The sequence below is a fragment of the Lactuca virosa genome, chromosome 8 (assembly GCF_052849685.1).
Source record: "Lactuca virosa cultivar CGN04683 chromosome 8, Lactuca_virosa_CGN04683_v6, whole genome shotgun sequence".
Classification (NCBI taxonomy): domain Eukaryota; kingdom Viridiplantae; phylum Streptophyta; class Magnoliopsida; order Asterales; family Asteraceae; genus Lactuca; species Lactuca virosa.
This window is the reverse complement of record NC_136433.1, coordinates 45,602,814-45,627,131: the sequence shown is the minus strand read 5'-3', so window position 1 is coordinate 45,627,131 and position 24,318 is coordinate 45,602,814.

Here is a 24,318-nt window from a genome sequence, read left to right as displayed (position 1 = left end):
CATGCAACCCTAGAAACCTTGGATCTATGTTTTACTATGAATAGATGCAAATTTGTTTTTCCAAGGCTCATAATCTATCTAGCATGGCATGGGGTACTTTAAACATAAAAGCTATAAGAATTACATACCTTTTCAATAGTGAGTTGATTCCTTGGAGTTTGAGAGCCAAGCACCAATAATGTGGATGCCTCAAATGGAAATCACAAATCACCACAAACTTGGAAAAACTATGAGAGTGTATGTTTGCTTTCTAGAAATTGGCCACCTTTCTTTCATACACAACTAGCACCATTTCAAGCATCATAAGCTCCTTTATATAGTGTGGAGGATTAGGGTTACATCCATGTAAACCCTAATACCCATGATTCTTCCTTTCCAAGGATCCATGGGTTAAAAGCTCCATGGACTATCCATGGACTCCCATGCATGCCAAGCCCATTCCAAATGAGTATTAGCCCACACTTATATAAATACAAGAGCCCATATTTAATTAGTCACCTTTTTTATCACCAAATTAATTCTAAATTAATTTATGATCAATACTAATTAAATAATATGATTTCATATTAATATATTATAACCTATAATATATTAACAAATCATAAACATACAATTCTCAAAGGTTTAACCATACAAATAGTTCGGGTGAAGTGCAACCCAAATAGACCATGCCGGGTCGGGTCAAGTATATACCAAATAAAGTTATGGACTTAGACACCTTATCCAACAAATGCAAAGCTAAAGATCTCTATAAGCAGCGATCCTGAAACATGAGGATCCTCGAGGTTAAAGATCCTGGAACACCAGGATCCTCAAGCTTGAAGATCTTGAAACATAAGGATCCGCACGATTAAAAGATCCTGAAACATAAGCTTCCTAACACATAAAGATCTCAACATCTTAACGATTCCATTATATCAACGGTATAACTTTTAAACTATTACATACACAAGATAGAGACTGATCATCTCTCCTACGTTTAAGGGTACTTAATCCCCTCTAAGGTTTAAAGAGCTAATTACCTCTTTCACACAAACTAAGGTTTATACACCTCGCTTGAATCCATGATGTCTAACTATGGGCTACAGATAAGGGGATCATTTCACGATGCAGTGGCTTGGCAACCCTCTTATCCTTGAACATAATTTAAGATAGTTAAGGTTTATAACATTTTCATGTTATCCAAAATTTAGGATCCTACCCCAGTGACTACTTAAGGTTTATAATGATGTCTAACTATGAGATAATCAGGTTCCATCTATCCTTATTCTAAAAAAACTCTAGATAAAGCTTAAGGGTCTTAAACTTTCTAGGATCCTAAGAAAAAACCATTTGGTTATCAGAATTCAAGCATGCTAAAAATGATCTACTAAGAAGATTTTGTCTCAAAATTGTTTGCAGGAACCAAATTTTCTGGGATCCTAATTATTCAAGGATCCTAATATCATAACAACCATGCAAAGAAATGAAAAGAGAGATATGAAAGGAAAATACTACCATGTCATTCACAAAAGGGTTGCGTATCAACCCAACCAAAATATTAATTGTTTTTACATCATTGATAGAAACAAAAAATACTTAAACTAAATTTTTTGCAGGCCTAGACCTTAGCCTGGTCATCATCGGCCGCACCCTTCTTCTCCCCACCTTTAGTCAGTCGCAGTACAGGATCCTGGTTAGCGGTAGCAAGCTTGCCAGTCAATTTGGCCAGTGCCTCGCGCCAACTGCCCACATCCTACGAACCTGCATTTTCAAGATCCTTCGCGATACGGATCTTGGCCTCCCAAACAGCCACTGCAGCACTGACCTTCGCATCAGAGATCACTTCCTCCATCTCGAGCAAGTGCTCCTCCTCCTTCTCGGCCTTCTCCTTGCTTAGTAGCTCCACTCTCCTAACAGATCCTTATTGGTTGCTTTCCACATCCTCTCCTGTCCCTGAAGGGGTTGTTCTGCGCTCTCCGCTCGGACCCTTAGATCAGCGAAAATATGATCAGAGACCTGAAATGAAGACGTAGTAGGTCACCAAAAGATAGAACAAGAAGATAGAACAGAAGAAAGAGCTAGAATAACCCCAATACTTACAGCTTGGGAGAAAGAGACCAATTTCAGGAGTGTTTCCTCAGCTCCAAGGCTCTCTAAGGATAGACCTGCTGACTCGACAATTTTTCTTTTTCGGGATCCCGAGGTCTTTACTGTCAGGTCAGTAGCCGATTTTTTGGGAGGAAGAGAGGACGGTCTCTTCTCCTTCTTCACCGTCAGCTGATCCTTTGACATGGCTGTATCAAGATCTGCAAGTGTGAAGCGAGCACTAGAACGAGTGGGTTTGGATCCTATATAAATACATGACAGAGGATCATTAAAACCTTCACCGCAAACAAAAATAACCAAGGATCCTTACCTGTCAACATGAGGTCAGTGGCAGAAGAGCTTTCCTGTAGGATGGTTTGATCGAATCGGAAGGATCTCTCGGCTTTAGACAAGGCCAAGAACTTCTCATTATTCTCTTCAGATCCTCAGCAACGGGAACGAGCTCTTCGAATTTGAAAGTTGCAAGGGAGAAAACAAAATAAGAAGATGTGAATTCCAGGATCCTTATATTAATATTAAATAATCCTACCCTTTTTGACCCAGGTATCCGGCAGGAAATCCCCATTGGGAACAGAGTCACGTCTCAGGAAGAGGTATCTTTCTTTCCAAGCTCCATCATCGTGCTTGGTTTTCAGGACTAGAGGAAATCTGTGGGTTTTGACCTTGAGGAGGAAACGATAATTTCCAAAGGTTGTAAGATCGTATACGCAAGCCAATTCAGAAAGTCCTATATCAAGGCCTTTTGATTGATTTACCTAGTCAATCCAACATAGGATCCTCCAGACAATTGGCATGGCCCGGATATACGAAATCCCAGTCACCCTGAAGAATTCAGAGACAATCCCGGGAAAAGGATATCTCAAACCCAAGGAGAAGGGGTACTCAGGAAAGCACACCCAAGTGGGAGAAACGAAGTAGGGCTGAATGAGAGGATCAAAGGGCCTGAAAACAGATTTGGAAGGAAAGGCTCCATTGAGTCTTAAAAACTCAATATCATCATCGCCGAAGGAACACGTCTGTTCGTAGGAGAGGATCCCTTGACCGATGAAGTCATCGTCAGGGAGGGCTAAGTTGTTTTTGCATGAAACGACCATTTTTATAACCATAACGGAAGAAATAAAAACGTAGAAATAGTTACCTTCTAATAAACCGTCGGTACTCTAAAAGTAACACAGGTAAAGAAAGGAAGAATGAGATGAGTAAAGAATGCAGGAACTGATCACGTCTATTTATACTAAGGAATTGAGTCTGATTTAACTATTAACGGCTAGTTATCTGCCCGCTGGATTTCAAGATTACCTAGCTGTTGAGGGTTAATTCTGAAAATTACTTTTCTCTCTCCTTTTATCTCTTTAATTTAAGTTATTCCTTTAATGTTTCCGAAACTAACCCTTACATTTTTAGGAATAACTTGGGGGCAATTGTTGGGACCGGGATCCTCAAAGCCTCTAGGATCCTCAAACCTCATCGAATATTAAGGATCCTGACTATTACCGTTATTATTATTTACTAATATTTATAACGATTATATTTTGTTCTTAATTGACACATGTGCAGAAATAGTCAAGAGAAGACTTAGTCTCAACAGAGTTTCATCTCAACTATGCTAAAGACCCGGAATACCAAGTCAAATAACGTTCACGAAGCTGGTCATGGAGGATCTCGGAAATATCGGACATCTTGTTAGCTAGTTTAGACTATAAATTGACACTTGTATCTCGTACACAACACACTGTTTTTTATTCTGAGCTTACTCTATGAAATTATTCACTTGTTCTTACTGAAATATTCTCTGTAACCATCATTTTACATCAATAAAATCATCAATGCAAGTGATCATTATCACCTCCCAAGGTTTTGTGCTGGAGATCCTAGCAAGGATCAAGGTCTTTCCTTGTAAACCATTGTGTCACTCTATTTTATCATTTTTTATTGCACAATTCGAACATCACAGCCTCTCATTCAATTTGGTTGATTAGTACTTGTGTAATTTTTGACCAAAACACTAGCCAATATGCTCCTTCTCCTGCTTTATCATGTATGAGATATGGTCCTTCCCACTTTGGAGCTAATTTACCTGCACTGGGATCCTTGTTGTTTTGGAATGTTTTCCTTAATACCAAGCCTCCAATTTCGAACCTTCTGACTTTTATGTTCTTATTGTAAGCCTTGGTGATCCTTTGTTGATGAGCAACAATGCGTATCTTGGCAATATCTCTGGGTTCGTTAACAGTGTCAAGATCTTGGGCAAGGATCCTGTCATTCTTTTATTGATTTTGGAGCAGATATCTTGTCGTCGGGATCACTACTTCAGTAGGGATCATTTCTTCTGTCCCAAAACCGGTGAGTAGGGGGTCTGACCTGTGGCTATTTTGGAAATAGTCCTATCTGCCCATAAGATGAAACGAAGCTATTCTGCCCATCTTCCTTTCTTCTTATCCAACGTTTTCTTCAAGTTGTTTACTATGATTTTATTGTTGGATTCTGTTTGAACATTAGCTCGGGGATGAACTGGAGTGGACATTATCATTTTCATTCCCCAACTTGTGCAAAAGTCTCTTGTCCTTTTGCTTATAAGTTGGGATCCATTGTCGCATATGATTTCAGCCGGGATCCCGAACCTGGTCAAGATATTACGTTTGATAAACGAGACCACCTCTTTGTCTCTTACCTGAACGAAGGCTTCAACTTCGATCCACTTTGAGAAATAATTAGTCATCATCAGCATGAAGACTTTTCCCCCTGGAGCTATTGGTAATTTTCCCACTATATTCATTCCCCATTTCATTAATGGCCATGGAGAAATAATAGGATGTAGAGGTTCTACTGGTTGATGTAGGATGTTGTTATGTCTTTAGCAAGCATAACACTTTTGAGCATGTAGGAAAACGTCTCTCTTCATGGTTGGCCAGTAGTATCCTATTCTTAATATCTTGGAGCATAAGGATCTGCCCCCAGTGTGATTGCCACAATCTCCTTCATATATGTCCTTTAAGACTTCTACAGCTTCAGGATCTTCCAAGCATCTAAGGTATGGACCTACCATAGACTTTTTATAGAGTTTACCTTGGATAATTACGAATCTTAAGACTCTTGTTTTGAATGCTCTTTTGCTTTTTTCTTCTGTTGGAGTCGTTCCATTTTGGAGATACTCCATAATGGGTTGGGTCCAATATCGTGGACTTCCTTGAGGATCCTGTTCGTCGGGATCCCTTTGTGGAGGGATGTGAGGGTTAGGATCTTCAATGGCTGCTACGCTTATTGGTTGTTCGGGATCCTCTGATTTGTCGGGAAGGGCTTCTATGTCTGGAGTTATTATATGGGTTATATGGATCTTTGTTTCTGGTGGGATCCTTAGGGTGGATCCTAAGTTGGCTAATGCATCTGCTTCTGTGTTTTCTTCTCTGGGAACATGGGTTAGGCTAAATTTTTCAAAATCAGAGGCTATTTTTTTGAGGATCTCCAAATATAGTGCTAATATTTCACTTTTCACTGCATCAGATCCATTAAAGTGATTAGTTAGTAATAAAGAATTAAAAAATACCCGAAGATCCTTGATTTTAAGATCCTTAGCCATTTGTAGTCCCATGATGAGTGCTTCATAATCTGCTTTGTTATTGGTAGTGTTGAATTCACAACTAACTGCCTGGGGTAGGATGTCCCCCGGTGGCAATTTTAGTATGATCCCTAACCCTGTTCCTTTTTGGTTTGAAGCTCCATCTGTGAACAATGTCCATTTTCCCAAATGTTCATCTTCTAGGAGTTGTTTGGCTTCCTTGTCTACTTCGTTTTGTGGATCATCACTAAAGTCAGCCACAAAGTCTGTTAATGCTTGTGACTTTATGGCGGATCTTGGCTCATTTTGATGTCGAACGTGCTTAACTTCACCGACCATTTTTCCATCCTTCCTGACATTTCTGGTTTGCTCATGACATTCTTAATAGTATAATTAGTTTTCACATGTATAGTATGTGTTTCGAAATAATGTCTTAATTTAGTATAAGCAGTTACTAAGGCAAGAATTAATTTTTCGAGGTGAGAGTACCTGGTTTCAGGATCCAGAAGACTTTTACTTACATAGTAGATAGGATGTTGGTCTCCGTTAACATCCTTGGCCAGGACAGCACTTACCACGTTTGAGGATACAGAGAGGTAGAGGAGAAGTGGTTCTCCATCTATAGGCTTTACCAGTAATGGCGCAGAACTCAAGTATTTTTTGAGTTCCTAAAAGGCTTTTTTGTGCTCTTCAGTCTGTTCGAACCTCTTGTTCTTCTTTAAGATATTGTAGAAGGGTTTAAATCTTTCTGAGGATCTTGAAATGAACCTGTTGAGCGTCGCTACCCATCCGGTTAGCCTTTGGATGTCTTTTGTTGAAGATGGGGGTTTCAGCTCGATGATTGCTTTAATCTGTTCCGGGCTTGCTTCTATTCCTCTATTGTGATCCCTGAGATGATATTCAGCTTTTATTGACTTCACCACCATGTCGTCAATATAGACCTCCATGGTGTCCCCCAAATTGTCTTTAAACATCCGATTCACCAATCTTTGATATGTTACACCAACATTTTTAAGACCGAAAGGAATTGCAGTGTAACAATATATACCTGTTGGTGTTATGAACTTCGTATCTTCTTGATTGGATGGTTCCATCTGGATTTGTTGGAATCCTGCTGAAGCATCCATGAAGGTCAGGAGTTTGTGGTTAGCCGTTGCATCTATCATAGAGTCAATGTGTGGTAGAAGGAAAGGATCCTTAGGACAAGCCTTGTTAAGATCCGTGTAGTCCACACGTACTAGCCATTTTCCGTTCTTCTTCTGTACGACAACCACGTTAGCTAGCCATCTTGGGAACTTCACCTCCTTGATCCTTCCTGTCTTGAGGAGCTTTTCAACTTCTTCTTGGATGATCTGATTCCTTTCAGGTGCAAACTTCCTTCTCTTTCGGTGTATTGGTCTGAAAGACGGATCAATATTAATTTTGTGAGTGATAATACTCCTGTATATACCTGTCATATCTAAGGATGCAAGTGGATCGGGTATTCCCCGCTACCCGTGGGGTCCCGACCCGAACGGATCGGGTATTCCCCTTTGTATCGGATAACGGATCGGTGATGGGGATTCAATTTTTTACCCAAAGCGAGGACAGGGCGGGGACGAGTATGCTATTACCCGCCTCGTTTAAGACCCGATATATATATATATATATATATATATATATATATATATATATATATATAAATAATAAACTTATAGGAAATCGATTTTATTAATTACTGCTTAAGTTACCGAGGCATAGGTTATTGAACAGTTTAGCATGTATGTTAATCTTCGATTAAGTTGGCATATTGCAAAAAGTAAGATGCCAGACCTTTAATAGCAAAAGTTTTGGTGTGCCTAATTCAAACTCGTTAACTATGTATATCTATTTTTTTTAAAAGTTGTTTATTTACCGAACAAATTTATATCTTCATGTCTTAAACAATTTTATATTTTTAGATACCGTGAAAAAAGTAAATGTCGTAACTATTATATGTTGATATATTTTTATGTTTCTAAAAAATAGAACATTATCTACTATGTGGGTATCCATCGGGTTCTCCGAACCCGTCAGGCGTTTGGCGGGGGGAGGGAGGGGGGAATGGGTGTGGGGATCGGAGGTCGGGTTCGGAGACGGGTATTGCAGTATCCGTCAATATCCTCCCCAATTTTCATCCCTAGTCATATCCTCGTGTTTCCATGCAAATGTCTTGCTTCTGGTTCGAAGGAGGTTTGATAGATCTTGCTCGATTTGCTCAGGTATTGAGGATCCTATGAGGACTTCCTTCACATCTTGCTCCTTCGTTTCTAGAACATGGCGTGCCCCTTCCTTAATTGCTATGCTTGCTGGGGTTTGGTAGCAGGCTTCATAGAGGTTTTATAACATTCCTTCGATTCTTGTTGATCTCCCATGATCTTCACTGTTCCCTATGGAGTAGGCATTTTTACACATTGATGATACATTGACGGAACCACTTTCATCTCGTGGATCCACGGTCCACCTAGTATCACATTATATGAAGATAAGGTATCAATAACATAGAAATTTTGTGTAGATTTTACCCCCTCTATGTATATTGTTAGCTTTATCTCCCCAATTTTGTGTTTTGTTTCCCCGCTAAATCCTATGAGGACTGAGGATCTTTTGACTATCTCCGATTCTCGGATGTTCATCCTTTTTAGTGCGTCTAGGAGTACGATGTTGACCGAGGATCCTCCGTCAACAAGGATCCTTCTGACGAAGTGGTTGGCCATGTATAGTGTTATCACGAGTCCGTCACGGTGAGGATCATAGATCCCTTTCCTGTCCGTCTCGTCAAATGTGATTTCTTTATCATTGCTAACCATGATATTCTTCCGTGGTCTATCCTCCTTTTCTGTTTTAGAGACTTTGGCATGTTTTTTAGCCTGAGAGTAACAAGTACCACAAATGTTAGATCCACCTGAGATAACGATAATTATATTTGCGTTTGGGGGTGGAGATCCTGGTTTCTACAGGATCTTGTGACCATCCTGGTTGTTCTCTTTGGATTTTTCTCTTTTTCTCCCGAGGATCTCTTTGGGGTACCCCTTGCTAAGGAGGTATTTAATCTCCTTTCTTAGGGCTATTCAATCCGCCGTCGTGTGACCGAAGTCTTCTTGGTAAGCACACCATTTGGATTTTTCTTTCCAACTGGTGGACTTGTTATCCTTCTTCGGCCATCTTGCTTTGTCTCCGAGATCCTGCATAACATGGATTATACCTGAAACATCCACAAAAAAACAATAGTCAGTGATCTTAGGAAGTTCCTCTTCTTCTCCTTCATCTTCGAGGGCATTAACCCTGTGATGATCCAGTTTGGAACAGGGCTTCGATTTGTAGGATCTTGGGGATGAGGATTCGGCCTTCCTATTGAGATTTTTGTATTGTCTTGAAGGGCTGCTCCTATTATGGATTTCTTTATCCTCTTCAAGCCTTTTGAATCTCAATGCTCGACACCTAACTTCGTCTAATCTCTTGCATGGGGTCATCACAAGATCTTCATAGAAGGGTGAATCCTTCCTTAGACCCATCTTGAAGGCCTCTACAACAGTTGCCATATCGATGTTGGGGATGCTTAGAGCTTCCCTGCCATGCCTATTAACAAAATCTCTAAGTCGTTCCTTAGGATCCTGAACCACTCAATAGAGATCACTAGTGATCTTTTCGAAGGTTCTGCTACAAGAAAACTGGTTATTGAAAATATTGACTAAGTGTGCAAATGAAGTAATAGAATAGGGAGGAACGTTTAGCAACCATTTGAGAGCTGATGCCGTAAGGGTTAAACCGAAGCCTTTGCATAGGCAAGCTTCCTTCAAGTGCACTGGGATGGGAATGATCTCCATCCTTTCTCAGTATTGTGCTATGTGTTATTCAATATCCGTAGTTCCATCGTAAGGCTTCATGCTAGGAGTTTGGAAGTGCTTAGGAACTTCGGTATCGGCAATTGCGGGAGAAAATCTCAAGATCCTGTGACTTGTTGGAGATGCCTCTTATAACACCCATAATAATCATGCCAATTTAAAACTTTTTAAATCATTCAAAAACCAATAATTATTACAAATTGTTTTCAAAATGATTTCTTGTCAGAGTATCCCGGAATCAAATCATAAAAATATAAAGAGGTGCACGATCACGCCTTCGCCTTCCCGCGATCATCAGAAGTACCTGAAACATAATCAACAACTGTAAGCCCGAAGCTTAGTGAGTTCCCCCAAAATACCAACACCATACAATCATAATCATGTCATAGCAAATAAACAACATGCATATAGAGTTTACAGAATGACTGGATTGCCCTCATCGGGTCTGCAGTTTATATGGCCCACTCTCAGAACCTTCAGTATGTCTGGTCCGCCCACCCGGGACTTTAGCCAGTCTGGACCATTCTCCGGGTCTTCGTCCTGACTGATGTGCCCTGCCAGGATACCGACCTAACAGGTCACTAAACATATCATCATGCAATAAACCTGGATACAAATCCGAAAAGGGTCGACATTGGTGCCTTCGACCCTGTTAGTATAGTGAGGACAACTCACCTCACAAGTAGCTCAGAATGATAATGTCAAACTCCCCAAACACAGCCCCAAACTCAATCACCTACATCCACCAATGATCCACTTCAATGAATTCCAAATTACTAAAATACCCCCAGAAGTCAAACTTGTCAACCCTTGGTCAAAGTCAAAGTCAATGGTCAAGGTCAACAGTCCATGTTGACCTAACTCGTCGAGTGTAGCCCACTGAATCGTCGAGTTCCTTCAGAGCTCGAGAAATTGCGAAAACCTTAGTCGACTCGCCGAGTTTCCAGACAACTCGTCGACTCCATGCGGTGTCCAAATGTCGGGAAAACCCTAACTAACTCGTTGAGTCATCTCACTGACTTGCCGAGTCTATGCAGAGACCAAAAACGACCAATCTTCATCTGACTCGTCGAATTGACCATGCACTCGTCGATTCTCTTCAGTCCATTTCTCATTCAGACGTTTTTAAGCTAACCCAAAGCTCCAAATTGCAGATCTAGCTTCCTAAGGCATAGTTACCACGTAAAGTTGTAAACTTTACGTGCATGCAAGGTCTTAAAGGCCAAAACCAAGCTAAGGAAGAGGTTTTAGGTAAGGGGAAGGCCTTAACTTGCTAAATACTAGAACTTTATGATTATAAGGGGCTAGAGGAGTCCAGATCTGAAGTTACAACTTCAGATCATGCCCAAAACCAGAGATAACTCCATAACAAACTAGAAATAGCCCTAAACCTTTGCATGAAGAGGTCTAGCTAGATAGAAGTCAAGGTAACGACTTGTTACCTTCAAGATGATGCTAAGATGAAGTAGAAATCAGATCCACAAGCTTCTCCTTGCTCCAAGCTCCTTAGACTTCAAGCTCTCTTCACAAAATCCACCTTCCAAGCTTCTTAACACACAAAAATGGAGAGTATGCGCGATTAGGGTTTTCTGAGCTCAAGGGGGACGGTAAGGGAGGAAGAGGGAGGCTAATGACCCTTTAAATAGGGTGTAAAACCCTAGAAATTAGGGTTTCATTTTCCAGCTCCTACTCGTCGAGTTGGGGTCCTCCAACTCGTCGAGTAGACCTCCTAAATCATGCGGCCTGGTCCGCTTCTACACGACGAGTTTGGGCATCCAACTCGTCGATTAGGTCTAAGAATGTGAATATAAGCTTTAATTTTTATACCTGGGAGTCGGGGTGTTACACCTTTGGTATAGGTTGGACCACCCCGGGTACGCTTAAGATCATTTGTCTCAACTGCTAACGTTATTTAGCCATGCTTGGATTTATTCCTGTATCAACATTAGTATAGTTAGTATTGATAGTATTGCTGTTTAAAAAATTACTACAATCAAGGTTTCTAGGAGTATTGAAAGGCTCAATAAGATCATTGATCATAGATGCTCGATTGTCCATGGTTGTCCCCCAAGGTGACGCCATAGTGGCAGGAGTTATGTTCTTCTGGTGATTTCCTGAGGATCTTGCATTATTGAAGTTCAGGATCCTTGGTTGTACAACTGTGGGCGCTGTTTCCTAGGATTTTTGAAATTTTGCCTTCATCCTCTCCACTTCTCTGAGCAGTGCTCTATTCTCCTCTTGCTGCTGGGTCACCTATTGCGTCATTTTCCTCACCATAGCGAAGAGTTCTACAGTAGTGACCGAGGCAGTCAGATCCTTGAGTCCTGAAGATCCCAAACTTCGTTGGTTAGCGACCGGAGGGGTGTTTTTCTTAGAAGTGTCAGGCGTTTTCCTCTGACCAGGGGGTCCACTCGGAGGAGGTGGTAGGTTTTTGGTTGGAATGGAAGGAACGGAGGATGAAGAAAGGATAGGTTATGTAGACATGATCTTTCGAGGATTTTGAACACCACAACCCCACGGTGGGCGCCAAATTGTTTTGGTCAAAAATTACACAAGTACTATCAACCAAATTTAATGAGAGGCTGTAATGTTCGAATTGTGAATTAGAAAATGGTAAAGAAAACGACACAATGATCTATAAGGAAAGCCATTGATACTTGCTATGATCTCTGGCACAAAACCTTGGGAGGTGATAATGATCACCTGCCTTGATGATTTTATTAATGAAAAACGGTGATTACAGAGAATATTTCAGTAAGAACAAGTGAATAAATTCGTATCGTAAGCTTAGAGTAAAAAACAGTGTCGTGTGTGAGGTATAGATGTGTCAATTTATAGTCTAAACTAGCTAACCAGATGTTCGATATTTTCGGGATCCTCCATGACCAACTTCATGAATGTTATTTGACTTGGTATTCCGGGTCTTTAGCATAGTTGAGATGAAACTCGATTGAGAATAAGTCTTCTCTTGACTATTTCTGCACATTAGTTAATTAAGAACAAAATATAACCGTTATAAATATTAGTAAATAATGATAACGCTAATCGTCGGGATCAGGAGACAATTGAGGATCCTGAATATTTGATGAGGGTTGAGGATCCTAATGGCTTTGAGGATCATAACCTTAACAATACTAGAAGCGATTGAGCAAGATACAAAAGAATTGTGCCTAGACCTTCAGGATCCCGATGCCAAAGTACTCATAGGATCCTCAAGACCAGAAGACATCAAAAAGAACCTAGTTACATTCTCGAAAGAAAGAAGGAAAAAATATGCATGAAAACTTGAAGATATAACCGGTATAGATAAGAATATTATAACTCATATTGATCCTTCTTTCAGACCCATACATAAAAAAAAGAAGGAAGTTTGCACCTGAAAGGAACCTGATCATTCAAGAGGAAGTGGAAAAACTTCTCAAAACAGGGATGATCAAGGAAGTTCCTGAGATAGCTAGCCAACATAATGGTGGTACAAAAGAAGAATAGCAAGGGGAGAGAGTGTGTGTGTGGACTATACGAATCTTAGTAAGGATTTCCCTAAGGACCCTTTCCCTTTACCACACATAGACTCGATGATAGATGCCACAACAGGACATGAGCTGCTAACATTCATGGATAACTAGCCAGGATTCCAAAAAATTCAAATGGAACCATCTGATCAAGAGGATACCCCCTTCATTACTCCCACATGTATATATTGCCATACTATAATGCCATTTGGTATTAAAAATGCAGGTGTAACATATCAAAGACTAGTGAATCGGATGTTCAAGGACAGACTGGGGGACACCATGGAAGCCTTCATAGATGACATGAATTTAAATATAACATGAATTTAAATTCCAAAAGAAGCTGAATATCACCTTACGAATCTTGAAGAAGCCATAAATATAATAGATGAGTACAACATGAATTTAAACCCTTTCAAATGACACTTTGGAATGAAATCAGGTAAGTACCTTGGTTATATGATAACCTAAAGAGGAATTGAAGCAAGCCAGGAGAAGATCAAGGCCATCATTGATCTAAAATTCTCATCCTCAACTAAGGATATAGAAAGACTAACAGGAAGAGTGGTAGCCCTGAATAAGTTCATATCAGGATCCTCAGAAAGATGAAAACCATTCTACGATATCTTAAAGAAGAACAAGAAATTCGAATGCACCAAAGAACATGAGGATGCCTTCCAAGAACTTAAAAGAAATATTTAAGTTTGGGACCCTTATTGGTAAAAGTGTCAGATGGGGAGTCACTCCTTCTCTATCTTTTAGTATCCTCCAGTGATGCCTAAAGATCTTAATGGGAATCCGCATCTCATTTATTATGTAAGTGAGAGTCTCTTAGATCCTGGAATTAGGTACTCTCACCTTGAAAAACTAATACTTGCACTAGTTACAACTTCCACCAAACTAAGATATTATATTAAGACTCATACATGTCAAAACTAACTATCATGTTAACAATGTCATGAGAAAACCAGAAATGTCATGTAGAATGTCTAAGTGGTCAATGAAGCTCATCACATATGACATCAAATATATCTCTAATAAAGTCACAAGCATTAATTAGCAGATTTTGTGGCTGATTTTAGTGATGATCTATAACCTGAGGTAGAGTTTGAAATCCAATGAATTCAAAAAAAAGAAAATGTGGGGGAGTGGATACTCTTTACAGATGGAGCATCCAACTTTAGAGGAGCAGGCCTTGGGATCATACTAAAATTGCGACAGAGGGACATCCTACCCTAGGCAGTTAGTTGTGAATTCCATGCAACTAACAATGAAGCATAGTATGAAGCACTGATCATGGGGCTACAGCTGTCCAAGGATCTTTAAGTCAAGGACCTTCAGGTATATGTCGATTTGTTATTAATAACTAACCACTTTAACCGATTATATACAGTTAAAGGCGAAAGATTAGCACTATACCTTCAAATTATTAAAAAATAGCCTCCGAATTTGAAGCTTTTAGTCTGAATCAAGTTTCTAGAGAAGATAACACAGAGTCAGATGGATTAGCAAAATTAGAGTCTTCCCTCAGGATCTCGTCATAGACAAGGATCCCAATAACTCACATAATGATCCTGGAGATATAAGATCACTTTAGGAGACTAGACGACCCCGATGACCATAATCAGACGGCCAACATAGCAGCAACTGAAGGCCCAATTCATTGATCCTCAGACCAGGATCCTGATGTTCAGGATCCCAATCCAAATAGTCAGGATCCTCATAGATATTTGAGATCCTATACACAACCCATCATAGAGTATCTATAGAATGGTACAATCCCAAAAGAAGTAAAAAGCGATAAAGCGTTCAAGATGAGGATCTCAATATTTGTGATGATCCATGGAGTATCATACAAAAAATCCATAACATGTCCATATCTAAGATTAAGAAGCCATGGATGTTCTAAAAGACATATATGAAGGGGATTGTGGCAACCGCATTGTGGGTAGATCCTTGTGTTCTAAAGTGTTAAGAACATGATACTATTGGCCAACCATGAAGAAAGATGCCTTCCTACATGCTCAGAAGTGTGATCCCTACCTCATTGATTCAGAAGCATGAATGGGGGAATACTGGCTAGCTACCCTACAAGGAAGTATCTTGCCAAGATCCTGAAATGCTATACACCTTGAAGCGTACTACATGTAAGTCAATTTAGTCACAATTCATCACAACCGATTCGAGGTACATACCTACTCCTTACCCTCGTTTCTTTTCTTTGTTTATTTTTATTCTAAGAACACTACTGACTTAAGCATCAGAGGGATGTTATCCAAGCTAACGCCCAACCCAACCTAAGGTTTGCAACATGCAAAAACTCAAGGATCCTAGCCACTACGAATAGAGACTAGTCATCTCTCCTCCGGTTAAGGGTACTTAATCCCCTCAAAGGTTTAAAGAGTTAATAACCTCTTTCATATGTGTTTGGGTTTCTACACCTCGCTTGGACGCATGATATATTACTATGGGATGTGAGTAAGGGGATCATTTCACACTTTAGTGACTTGGTAACCCTCTTATTTCTGAACATATGTTAATGTCCTGAGGTTTAAAGAGTTAATGACCTCTTTCTCACAAGTTTAGGTTTCTACACCTCGCTTGGACGCACAATATCTAATTATGGGATGTGAATAAGGGGATCATTTCACACTTTAGTGACTTGGCAATCCTCTTATTTCTGAACATATGTTAAGATGCTAAAGTAAATTTCTAAGGTTTATAACATTATCATGTTATCTTAAGTTAGGATCCTTCCAGTAAATTTCTAAGGTTTATAACATCTACATGTTATGTTATGAAGATGGGATTTTCCCCAGTTATTATCTAAAGTTGGGATTTTCCCCAGTTATTATCTGAAGTTGAGATTTTCCCCAGTTATTATCTGAAGTTGGGATTTTCGCCAGTTATTATCTGAAGTTGGGATTTTAACCAGTTATTATCTAAAGTTGGGATTTTCCCCAGTTATTATCTAAAGTTAGGATTTTCCCCAATTATTATCTAAAGTTGGATAATCCACGATATTTCTTGAGTTGGGATATTCCCCAGTATTTCTGAAGTTGGGATCTTCTCCAATATTTCTTAAGTTGGGATCTTCTCTAAGATTTTGTAAGTTGGGATCTTCCCTAGTATTTCTTAAGTGGGATATTCTCCGAGATATCTTAAGTTGGGATTCTCCCCAGTAAAACTATAAACTGGGACCTTCCCTAGTGAATTCCTGTGAGGGAAATTTCCTAATATTACATGAGTTGGGACTTTCCCAGTAAATTCTAAAGTTGGGATCATCTACCAAGAACATATTCAGAAGAATTCTCTTCAAGATGATAAGATCGGAATCCTAAAGAGAAGTTCAAAGAGACAATTAAAAGTCTAATGGAAATCTAAAAAAGAAGCTCTCTCCAGGTTCCATCTATCTTTATCTTCTATGCTTATTACACCCGAAGTTGTTCCTAAAACAATATATATATATATATATATATATATATATATATATATATATATATATATATATATATGTGTGTGTGTGTGTGTGTATATATATATATATGTATATATGTATATATATATATATATATATATATATATATATATATATATATATACATACATACTTTTCTTCTAAAGATTTTCCTACTTTTCAAACCAAAACTTACCTCTTCTAAAACCTCAGGATCCTGACTATTTCAAGATCCTGTTCAAATAACTCTTTAGGATCCTAAAAAGTTTTTGTAAATTCTAAACTCATAAGGATCCTGATCATTTGAGAACCCTTAGAAAAAACCTGTTTTAACCCTATTTCTACAACCAAATTAACCACGCAAGACATCAAAACAAATAAAATAAGGAAGTGTGAATTTCAGATCCTCAACAAAATAAAATAAAATCCTATCATTTCTAACCTAATTTCTTGCTGGAGATCACCGTCGGGGATGGATTCACGTTTCATAAAGAAATATTTCTCTTTCCAAGAATCATCAATTTCTTCAATTTCAAAATAAGATGTGATTTATTTGTTTTGACTTTGAGTAGGAAACGAGAAGACTTAAAAGTTTGGAGATCATAAACATGGGCCAACCCAACTAATCCTATGCGTAGTTCCTTAGATTGATTCTATTGATCAACTTAAAACAGGATCCTCCATATCACAGGCACAGTTTGGATGGAAGCAAACCCAAGTAGGAAAGATGAAGCCAAGTTTGGCCTTATCGTCAAAAGGTTTGAAAATGACGTCTGCAAGAGAAGATCCGATCGATTTTAAGGAATCGGTGTCGTTATCACCAAAAGAGAAAGTCCCCTCTTAAGACAGGATCTTTTGATCGCGGAAGTCCTCGTCGAAAAGGGTAAGGATGCTCGAGCAAGAACGGAGTGCCTTTTTTTTTACCCATGATCATCAAACAAGAAAAATGAGAAGAGAGGAACATGAAATCTAACTTCAAGATAACCGATAACCCTAGAAAGAGAGATAAAAGAATTAACAGAAGATCGGTAACCATTAACCCCTATTTATGTGGATCACAAATGATGGAGAAGAGATTTGACAACATAATCACATCTTTCGAATGGATACAATTTTATCCATTAGAGTTTGAATTTTAAATCCTTTATATCCAATTAATTAAATTATACACTTTAAATAATTGAAATTAATTCAAATGTTTTGCATGTATAATTTGGGGGAAATTTTTTGGGCCAATATCCTTAATCCTATCTAGGATCCCGGATCTTAAAGGAGTCTGAGGATCCCGAACATATATCATGATCCTGAACATCGTCATTATTATTTCCTAACAAGTTTAATGACTATATTTCTTGTTTATTTCTCACATGTGCAGAAAATGGTCAACATAAGACTCATTCTCAATGAAGAAACGTTCCAATGAGGCTTAAGACTCGAAAATACCAAGTCAAAGCACGTGTAAATACCAACTCAGCAGTATCCCGAAAATCTTTGACTTATAGCTACTCAATCTAGACTAAAAATACACTTGTAAATAACACACAACGGGTACAACCTCAGTACACCTTACACACTTAGATCTACAAAAACACTTAGCTCATATACGACAATTGTACTTGCATTCATACATTTGTCTCTGTATTCAACATTTTATATCAATAAACTCATCAAGACAGGTGATCATTATCACCTCCCAAGATTTTATGCCAAAGATCTTATCAATGATCAATGACTTTCTTTGTAACTCACTTGTGTCACTTTGATTATCATTTCTTACTTGATTTACCTCGAACATCATAGCGTCTCATACAATTTGGTTAGATTCTACTTAGTTGATTTTTGACTATATATATATATATATATATATATATATATATATATATATATATATATATTCAAAATTTCAAATTTTCAGAATTAATCCTTGAGGCATATATAATTTTCAGATTTGGTCAATGTCATTTTGGCCATTTATAAAGAAACTAACTAGTTAAAAGTTAAAGTTAATGTCACACTGACCATTCATGCATTTTTCAAAACCATAGAGACCGGTGGTTGGATGTTTTTCATAAAAGTCATCAAAGTGTAATATTTTGCAAACGACAGTGAAATTTTGTCTATTTTTAATTTTAAACCCTAAACTACAAAAAAATGACTTGATTATTTGCCCATCAAAAAATTAGACACATTAAGTCTAGGATGAAAATTTAAAGTAATCAGTAAGTAGTTAAAACGTTTCATTCTCATTTTCCAATATATCATCTCATTTGAATAAAAACGGATAATTAAAAAACATAAATAAAAGTAAAACATATCAAATGGGCCGATTAATCACACTCTACGTTTATTCAACTATGAAGTTTGATGCATTTTACATTGTAATAAAAATTAATATTTCAAATTGAAAATATATTTAAAAAATATCAATGCATTTAAACTTCTAAACCAAAATATAAAATATATAGAAAAAAATAACAAACTTTTAGTAGTTCAAAAAATAAATCTTTCTTAAAGATGAAAAAAATACCCAAGTTCACATAGTATTATAGTATACTCATGATAAATTTTTTTACTAGCAATGAAAGATTTTATTCTAAAAACCAGCAAAAACTAGACTAAAAGGAATTCAAAAACATTAAGTAATAACAATCTTATGGTCTTGAAGCCAACCAATCCAGTTAATTGAGCTTTTTTAGTCCTATAATTAACCCAAATAAAAATATTTAGTTACAACCCTACTGAAAAGATCCCATCTACCAATCTCCCCTTCTTATATTTTTCATTTTCTTAAAATTTAAATCTATTTTTTAGTAAGGGTTTATATATGGTACGTACATTAATTTTATTAAATCTTGAGAATAAATGCTCTAGCTATTTCTTTCCTTAGTAAATGTTTATATATGGTAGGTACTTGAGAATAAATGCTCTAGCTAGTGGCAGACCCGACCCTGATATTTCGGAGGCCTTGTGCAAAAACTAAAATGAAGCCCACAAATTCTTGTAAATATTATTAACTACATTTGCTACCACTAATTCAAAACATAAAGTTGCTAAAAAACATCTCATAAATTCACTACCACAAAATAATGTCTTCATCACTCATTAGTAATCAAATAAAACTGTAAAACTGTTATAAACAACTTTTCAACAAAAAAAAAAACAACACATTACTATTTTCTAAACATTGACCTTCTAGCATTTTTAGAAGAAAATTCATCTATGAGACTTTCATAATCAATATTCTCAAGAAACTCGTTCTCAATCGAAATCAATGCCAAACGTTTAATCTCTCTTGAGACATGGTCGAGCTCAAATAAGATTTTAAAAGTTTTAGTTTTGAAAAACTTCTTTCCGCTGATGCAACTGTAATATGAATAGTCAATAATATTCTGTATGCTAGACAAGAAACTGGATAAGTATTCATCATTTTTAGGAAATTTAGTATTCCGTTAGCTGTATTGTGTTCAACCGGTAAATGTTTTTGTAACAACTTCAGTTTGTTGAATAAATCATCAACATTAATGTCTGAGATATGACCATTTTGCAGCCTCTTTTCCAGATTTTTGCAACATGACTTTAACTCGCTAGTATTCATTGACTTCAACTTTTCTGTTGTGAATAAGAAACCAAAAATGTCTTCATATTGTTTGTATTGTTCAAACCTTCGCTCCAATGAACCAATAGTTTGATCAACTATGTACACAAAATATTGAATCCTAAATGACTCTTGAGGTGAAAGTTTCTGTACCGGCTCTGATGACCCAATGTCATTCTCATCAAAATGTCTTTTTTAACAACTTTTCTTTTATTATTTTTCTCAACAAACACTGGATAAATTTCCAAACTAGAAGCTATAGCTCTCGCACAATCCAAAGCCTTCTCAAACCCATTCTCTCGATAGTCTTTAAAAAACTCAATAAGTGCTCCCACACTACTCATTGCCTCATCAATACGCATAGTCTCAGATTGAAGTTGTTTGCTCAGGTTATTTACTTTAGCCAATATATGATACCATATAACCATACCTGTTATAAAGTCAAATCTGCCAAGTCCATACTCTGGTAGACAAGTAGCTTCACTTGATCTTTATGTCTGTCTCTTCTTCAACAAGTTTATGCAGAGCTTTTACTATTTCAGGAGCTTGAGTAACTATTGCTTTCACACTTTCAATCCTACTTTCCCACCTTGTAGTTGACAATGATTTTAAAGTGAGACTTTGTTTCGGTAATTAAAACGCATCGGAGGCCAAATGTTAAAACGCATCTAAAATTGGAACCAAAAGTTACCGGACTAATTTTATTTATTGATAAAACATAAAAATAGATTTTACAAAAATACCAATACTATAACTATAAATTATCCTAAAAATCGGAGGCACCCTAAAATCGGAGGCCTGGTGCGACCGCACCGCCGGCACCACCCAGGGCCGCCACTGGCTAGTGGTAATATATATAACACAATATAAATAATAAGTTTGGTAACTTTACTCTTTTATAAGTGTGTTACTGTGTTTTTTCATTGTACTCTTTTAATCATTATTTTTTTTCTTTCAAAGATGGTAACTGTATATGCATGGTGTAATATCAATGCTATCAACTAACCTAAATTTTATTTCAAAAGTTCTTTAGTCGGTGGGATGCACAAAGAGCCCACGCCACACTAGATTATCATTACCAACAGGGATTTATTCAAAAGGAATTTCAAACACCGTCTCTTTTTCAATTTGGTAAAGTTCAAGCCTACGATTTTACACTTCAAACAATCATGTTAATCAAATAGAGATGGGAAATCGATGGATCAAAAACGGTTATTGGCTTATTGCATGTCCGAATGAATCAAATAGTTGTTAGACCATTAATATACACATATTAGGCCCATGTATTTCTACTCTACTTTGTGTATCTAGGACAAGGGGTGAACAAAAAAATTGGGTACCCGTTCTCGGAACCGGAACCACCTTGGAACTGCCGGTTCCGGTTCCTAAAGTTTTGGAACCGCTTTAAGTGGTTTCGGTTTTGGTTCTTATTTTTTTTGGAACCGTTAACCGTTGGGTACCCGTCGGAGGATATATATATATATATATATATATATATATATATATATATATATATATATATATAAAATCCATTTCCTTTTCTTTTTAATCAAATAATAGATAAATGACGTTTTGATTGTTTGTTATATATGAAGTTTGCAAATTTGATTTGTAAGAAAATGATTCGGAAAAAGATATATGATCTGCTATATATATATATATATATATATATATATATATATATATATATATATATATATATATATCATACTATATTATAAAGGAAACATTTTTTTTCTTTCACCACATTCATTTGAAACTCCCATGTATTTTTTATTTCACCATATTCATTTGAAACTCCCATGACTTTTTAATTTCTTTCTAATAATAATAATTATAAGTTGGTTAATAAGGTTAAATAAATATCAAACCTAAAGTGTAATCAAATATAAACTAAATTTCAATATTAAAATAATATCTTTACTTCTACTTATAAAGTTATATTTTTTACTTTTTAATATATTATACTTAATTTATTAGTTTTAATATATTGTTGAATGTAAACCATTATCATTTTAAAGATACAATTTTTGAACAATTTGTATAAAATACTTAAATTAATAATTTAAATATAACATTATAGGGTCAACTTAAATATAAATTAAACAATTCAAAGAATATTATGTAAATAGTTAAAAGTGATAAATTGTAGTGTTTTTCTAATAATGATTATAAGTTGGTTAATAAAGTTAGATAAATATCAAACCTAAAGTGTAATCATAAATAAACTAAATATCAATTTTAAAATAATATCTTTTACTTCTACTTATAAAATTATGTCTTTAACTTTTAACATATTATACTTAATTTATTAAATTTAATATGTTGTTGTATGTAAACCATTATCAGTTTAAAGCTACAACTTTTGAATAGTTTGGACATAATACTTAAATTGTTAATTTAAATATAACATTACAATGTCAACTTAAATATAAATTTCAGTTCCACTTAAAAAACCAAAAAATATTTTGTAAATAGTTAAAAGTGATAAATTGTGGTGATAAATGCAAAAACTAAATTGTAATCTCGATTTAACTAAAATATTTCCTAAATATATTTTTATAATCGTTAAAAGTTTTCAAATAAGTAGCTTAAAATAACTTACAATAATAATAGTTAAAAATAAGTCTATATAAATGATTATATTGTTACCTTTAAAATAAAAAACAAGTGTTTGACGTTTTACATAAAATTTAAAACATTAATTAACAATAATAACAACTATAAATAACATTAAACCATATCTTATATTTAATTTTATTCTTGTGTAACTCGCGGGTAGAAGTCATTCAAACGATTGAGATTATGCAGTTATAATAGATGTATATATTATCATATAATTCAAAATAATCAATATATTATATCAATTTAGTATATGAATTATTATATCAAATTTAACAACAACGTTATTGTTATATTTAGAAAAACATATATTTGTAAAGACTTCAATTATATAGGTGTTTCTGCGCAACGCGCGGGCATTCGTCTAGTATATTTATAAAAGAAACATTTTCTTTTCACCACATTCATTTGAAACTCCCATGCATTTTTCTTTCATCATATTCATTTGAAACTCGTATGACTTTTCAATTTGTTTCTAATAATGATTATAAGTTGATTAAAATAGTATCTTTACTTTTACTTATGAAGTTATGTCTTTAACTTTTAACATATTATACATAATTTATTAGTTTTAATATGTTGTTATATGTAAACCATTATCATTTTGAAGCTACAACTTTTGATCAGTTTGAATATATACTTACATTGTTAATTTAAATATAGGGTCAATTTAAATATAAAATTTAATTCGACTTAAACAACCTAAAGAATAGTTTGTAAATAGTTAAAAGTGATAAATTGTAATGTCTTTATAATGATTATAAGTTGGTTAATAAGGTTAAATAAATATCAAACTTAAAGTGTAATCATAAATAAACTAAATTTCAATATTAAAATAATATATCTGCTTCTATTTATAAAGTTATGTTTTAACTTTTAACATATTAGACTTAATTTATTAGATTTAATATGTTGTTGTATGTAACCCTTATCAGTTTAAAGCTACAACTTTTGAACAGTTTTGATAAAATACTTAAATTGTTAATTTAAAACATTACATGATCAACTTAAATATACATTTCAGTGCCACTTAAAAAAACTAAAAGAATATTTTGTGAATAATTAAAAGTGATAAATTGTAGTGCTAAATGCAAAAACTAAATTGTAATATTAATTTAACTAAAATATTTCCTAAAAATATTTTTATAATCATTAAAAGTTTTCAAATAAATAGCTTAAAATAACTTACAATAACAATAGTTAAAAATAACTGTATATAAATGATTATATTGTTACCTTTAAATACGAAAAACAATGTTTGATTTTTAAATAATTTCAATGATAGAAATTAAAACGTTAAGAAAATAAATTTTAAAAAATTAATTAACAATAATAGCTATAAATAACAATAAACCATATATTATATTAAATTTTTTCATGAGTAGCCCACGGGTAAAGGTCGTTCAAACGATTGAGATTATGCAGTTTTCATAAATATATATATTATCATATAATTCAAAATAATCAATATATTATATTAACTAAGTATACAAATTAGTATATTAAATTTAACAATAACGTTATTGTTATATTTCTAAAAAACACATATTTATAAAGATTTCAATTATATAGGTGTTTCTGCGCAACGAGCGAGAATTCACCTAGTAATTATAATATATTGAAAA